The sequence below is a fragment of the Prionailurus bengalensis genome, chromosome C1 (genome assembly GCF_016509475.1).
Source record: "Prionailurus bengalensis isolate Pbe53 chromosome C1, Fcat_Pben_1.1_paternal_pri, whole genome shotgun sequence".
Lineage (NCBI taxonomy): Eukaryota > Metazoa > Chordata > Mammalia > Carnivora > Felidae > Prionailurus > Prionailurus bengalensis.
The window spans coordinates 106879598-106885597 of record NC_057345.1 but is presented as its reverse complement, the minus strand read 5'-3'; the positions used below and the strand labels follow the sequence as shown (position 1 = coordinate 106885597).

General features: G+C 45.3%; 1 pseudogene; it reads left to right on the top strand.

Annotated features, from left to right (window-relative positions):
* Window positions 1–2042: 2042 nt before the first annotated feature.
* LOC122479453 lies at window positions 2043–3003 on the top strand (annotated as a pseudogene).
* Window positions 3004–6000: the final 2997 nt, after the last annotated feature.

The window sequence follows — 6000 nt, the reverse complement described above, 5'->3', positions numbered from 1 at the left end:
GCTGAACTTTGGTAATCATCAACTCAAGGAAAATAAAAGTTATACAAGAAAGGATGTATAACTGGCACTTGGCAAGTGTGAGAACAACACTTTCATAATCATAATGATGTAAATATTTAACAGTTGATTTAACCAAAAATTGTGAAACAGCTCAAGTGGGAGAAGGCCTACAGGAAAATTCTCTTGTGTTTCTCCTTCATGGTTGCACCACACTTCTCATGCCAGATGCATGGCCTTGTCCCACACCAAGCAAGTCTCTGCAACACCACCTAGATGTCCTATAATTCAGCTCTGACACTAACCAGAGTTAGATGCAGACCCCACAAGTTCATGGCTTAGTCCCACGAGACTTCAGATGCCAATGGCAAGTGGTGGGTTCCTGGGTTGCTTACAATGTCTGTCTGACTCGGCTATAAATCAGAGGTTCCCATGACCATTTTGCTCAGATTCGATCATTGGCTGGAACCACTCACAGAACTCAGGGAAACACTTATGCTTACTGGTTTATTACATAATGAAGCATATGATAAAGGATACAGATGAACAGCCAGGTGAAGAGGTGTGGTCTGAGAGGGTCCTGAGCACAGGAACTGCTATCCCCATAGAGTTGGGGTGTGCCAACCTGGAAGCTCTCCAAACCCTGTACTTTTAGTGCTTTTATGGAGGCTTCATCACATAGACATCATGGATCATTAACTCAGTCTTCAGCCCCTGTCCCCTTCCTGAAGAATGGAGGGTGGGACCTGTTGGGGAAGGTCATCAAGAAGACGTGACTGTTGACCCATAAGTTGGACCCCGGTGATCAGAGGTCCCCACCCCCTCCCCTGTCCTTGGAATGTGGGTTCCACTTGCCTTTACTACTCCTAGAGGCTGCTCCAAGGACACAGCTTTGAGTAATGATGTGGTTTTGAAAACGCCTGCATAGTATACATGATTGGCTCCAGTTAAGGACTTTCTCTCTCAACCTAAAATGTGGCAGGTGGGTGTGGGGATCCACTTGTCCTGCTGCTGCCCAAGACTAGCCTCTCCTATAAGTTCCCTTTGCTTCTTAAAACTGCCACCTGCTAACCTGGCGTGGCCTGCCTCTTTCTTGGGTCTCTCATTGCCCTTCCCTTATGGGCTGGTTTCAGATTACACCAGGGAAGCTCCCAAGGGTTTCTTTCTTTCTTTCTTTCTTTCTTTCTTTCTTTCTTTTTTAATGTTTATTTATTTTTGAGAGAGAGAGAGAGAGAGAGAGATAGCTTGAGTGGGGGAGGGGCAGACAGAGAGGGAGACACAGAATCTGAAGCAGGCTCTAGGCTCTGAGCTGTCAGCACAGAGCCCAATGCAGGGTTCAAACCCACGAACCGTGAGATCATGACCTGAGCTGAAGTCTGGTACTTAACCCACTGAGCCACCCAGGCACCCCTCCCAAAGGGTTTCAAAACCTACAGGGACTGGAAGTTCCAAGCTTTTAATTCTGGTTTGGTCTTTTTGGTGACTGGCCCCCATCCTGAAGCTATCAGGAGACTCATTATCCAGAGTTGCCTCATTAGAACAAAAGACATTCCTATCACCCAGAAAATTCCTATGGATTTAGGAGCTGTGTTCAGGAACCAGGGGCAGAGACCACTATATATATTTTCTATTACTTCACAGATGGTGTTACTTTTCTAGTCAGGCAACAAGAGATGATCCCACTGGGGTGTACCATCTACAAGGGAAGTCTGGCTGTGCATGGGTGGTAAGCTAGGTCCCACGTAGCTTTCGGGCAATGAAACAAGGATTTCTTTTCTCAGGTTCAGCTATTGATTCTTCCTGGAATCAGGATAAACCTGCCAACCTGAGGCTCCTGATAACCTTCCTGGGATCAGGCCCCTCCTTCTTCCTACTCCCCTTTTCCTCCGATTCCTCTACAGTCCATGTACCCTCTTTAAGATTCCTCTTTTCTCTCCTGTTTCCTCCTCGAGTCCCATCCTCCCAATCAAGTATCACACATAGAGACTGGCAAGGGAATGGAGGGATGCCAGGTACCAGGGGAGGCCTGGGACGAGCCAGAGGGCATGACGTCTGGCTCCAGCCAACAGCTGCTGTATAGGCATAAAGGTGACTTGTTCCCAGATCCTTCTACTTATCTGGAGATCCTCGACCTGTTTTGTGTAAAAGTCTGCATTTTAAATGTTGGCATTTTTTAGCTAGACCCAGAGACTTGAAACGATGAGAAACCTGGTTTCCGCATCTTTGAATAAATTTCATTCAAACATTCACAGAACAGGACAACATAGGCGGTGTGACTGCCGCTGGAGGGCCGAGGAGGCGGCAGGCCCAGCCAGTCCTCGCCAAGAGGTCACGGCAGGCGCCAGTGTCTGGGAAGGTATTCATTCAGCAAGACGACAGCAGCACCACACACTGCCAGCTCCAGACCAAGGAGAGCCGGATTGATAGGCAGCAGTTTGAAAAAACAATTCGAACTCTAAGTAACCTTTATGCAGAAGCAGAGAAGCTTGGGGGCCAATCACATCTTGAAGGCTGTTTTGGCTTCCCCATATTCTTACACATGGAAACCCATTATGAGAAGGTTCTGGAGACAGCGTCCCAGTAGGAGAGTGAGAAGATATATGCTTTCCAAGGCCTCCCCCGACAGATCCTATTGAGAGAGGACTTCGAGTTATTGACATCACCGTTTATGAAGACAGAGGTGTGAGCAGTGGGAGATAAACCTAGAACTAAAGATCGCTCCTCCAGCTGGGACCCTCATCTATCCACTGGCCGATCACAGAGTGTCCCCTACCTCCTCTCTGCTGCCAGAGCAACGGCGCCATTTACCCCAAGGACTAACTTTCTAAAATTCCACACCTGGAGTGACCTCTAGTCACTCAGCATCCACTTTGTGTCTCCAAACTGTGTAGGACTCTGTAATCTTTTTATTAGTTTCTGAGAAAACACAATGAAGCATTTCACTTTTTTTTTTATTCAAAGCCATTGAGGGGCACCTAGGTGGCTCCGTCGGTTGGGCGGCCAACTTCAGCTCGGGTCATGATCTCATGGCTTGTGAGTTTGAGCCCCGTGTTGGACTCTATGCTGACAGCTCATCACCTGGAGCCTGCTTCAGATTCTGTGTCTCCCTCTCTCTCTGCCCCTCCCCGACTTGTGCTCTCTCTCAAAAATAAATAAATGTAAAAAAATATTTTTTTTTACAGCTGTTAAAATAAGCCATTAGGCAGCTCAACACAAAGCTAATTTCTCATCTGCCACCAGGATGGTGGTTCTCTCATTCCTGGGGCCAGCTTCCCAGGTGGCTCAAGACTTCAGCAAGTCCCATCTTGCCAGCGTTCAGTCTTCTTTCCCCCAAAGTCAGAAAATACTTTTCTCCAGGATTTTGGTGAAAGGTAGGCTGTGTCTGTGGTTTTGCTGACGCATCTCCCAGATCTCAGAGAATTACCAGTTTTGCATGACCAAAATCTTAAAGATCGATTTCTACTGTTCAGTTTCTCCAACTGAAGCTCATTGGAAAAATAATGCATAATGTTATTTGTTTTGTTATAGCAATTGTTCCTAATTAAAACAGTATTTAGTGCAATTTCCACTTATTTTTCTTTGGAGAATTTTGCTATTACATTACCTTGAATGTTGGGAGGATGTAGTATGTGTTGCGTGTTCCTTACAAAAATAAGTAAGCATAATAAAGTGGATGCTAAACTATCAAACACATAAATGTCCCTGCCCTGTCCCTGAATGTGTAATAAGCAAGTATAATAAATATTTTAATTATAGTTTTGTTATAAACATAAATTATGAAAAAAATATTTGATAGGAATAATACCGTATATTCCTAATTTTTAACTTGTCCCTACTGGCAAACCTTATGATTGAGAGACCTTCCTCATATACAGTATTCCTCATATACAGTATTCAGTGCACAGAAATCCTAGGATTGGTTCAAGTACAGTAAGTTCAGTGAGTTCCAACTAAAACTCTTAAGTCCGAGTCCGTGTTTATAGTTCTTCTGGCGATATGTTTTTGGTTTCAGGGTTTATTACGCCCTTCATTCATCTTTGGGGTTTGAGAGCACTGTATTTGGGAGAAAGTTAAAAAATATATTAGGAAAGAATGAAACAGTTAAAAGTTTTACTTTCAGAGATACTCTAGGTGCTACTGGATTTCATATTTCAGACTTGGTTTCCTTTATGGATCTGTTAGTAATTCAGTAAATCCCATCAGTCTGTGTAATATTTTAATTGTATGAAATTCCTTTGTTACTTTATAGCCTGTGATAATGTATGCCTTTTACACCTGTTGCAATAACTTTACTGAAATAATAACACATTAGTAAAGCTTTTCTTTTTTTAATTAAAAAAAATTTTTTTAATGTTTATTTATTTTTGAGAGAGAGGGAGAGACAGAGCATGAGCAGGGGAGGGGCAGAGAGAGAGGGAGACACAGAATCTGAAGGAGGCTCCAGGCTCTGAGCTGTCAGCACAGAGCCTGACACGGGGCTCAAATTCACGAACCGCGAGACCATGACCTGAACTGAAAGTCAGACACTCAGCCAACTGAGCTACCCAGGTGCCCCAGTAACACTTTCTTAAACAAACAAACAAGCAAAAAAACCTTCACAGGACATAATGAAAATATTTATATTCTAGTCTTCTGGGGCAGCCAAACACAGAAAGCAGGTGGGACAAAATCTGTAAACTTCCCTATTAAATCTGTTTGGTCTTTCAGAAACTGCCAAAACTCACCACCACCATCACCATCATCATCATCATCTCCACCACCATCATCATCACCACCACCACCACCATCACCATCATCACCACCACCACATCATTATCATCATCACCACCACCACCACCATCATCACCATCACCACCATCATCATCACCACCACCACCACCATCATCATCACCACCACCACCACCATCATCACCACCACCACCGTCATCATCACCACCACCACCACCATCATCACCATCACCACCGTCATCATCACCACCACCACCACCATCATCATCACCATCACCACCATCATCATCACTGCCACCATCACCATCATCATCATCATCACCACCACCACCATCATCACCATCACCACCATCATCATCACTGCCACCACCACCATCATCACCACCACCATCATCATCACCACCACCATCATCATCACCACCACCACCACCATCATCATCACCACCACCATCACCATCATCATCATCATCACCACCACCACCATCATCATCATCACCACCATCATCACCATCACCACCATCATCACCACCACCACCATCATCATCATCACCACCATCATCACCATCACCACCATCATCACCACCACCACCATCATCATCATCACCACCATCATCACCATCACCACCATCATCATCACCACCACCATCATCATCATCATCTACCTTCGCACAGTTCTCACCTTCAGAACATGCTTTTCTCCAATGAACTAAAAACTGGGACTTATAGTTGAAAACTGGCAGTTTTAATTCAACAGAACAAATATCATCACCAAAAAAGCCCACAGGCCTGCAGACACTGGCTGAACACTCTTCCCACCTTTCCCCTGAAAGCCGCCTCTCTTCCAGGCTTGCCAGTGACAAGGCCACCACTGCCCATCTCCCCACCTCACCCTCAGCACACAGCCTCTTCCCTGGGGTTCCCAAAGCATGAGAGCACCTTGGCTAAGCTGCTTCCTTCCAAATAATTTCCTTTTTTTTTTTTTTTAATTTTTTAATGTTTATTTATTTTTGACAGAGAGAGAGAGACAGAGACAGAGCATGAGCGGGGAAGGAGCAGAGAAAGAGGGAGACAGAATCCAAAGCAGGCTCCAGGCTCTGAGCTGTCAGCACAGACTCCGACGCGGGGCTCAAACTCACAGACCGTGAGATCATGACCTGAGCCGAAGTCAGCCACTCAACTGACTGAGCCACCCAGGCGCCCCATCCAAATGATTTTCTGTCTCTGCCTCTAAGATCTTCCCCTTCTCGTGTGTATCCCCACGAGGGACAAGCAGGT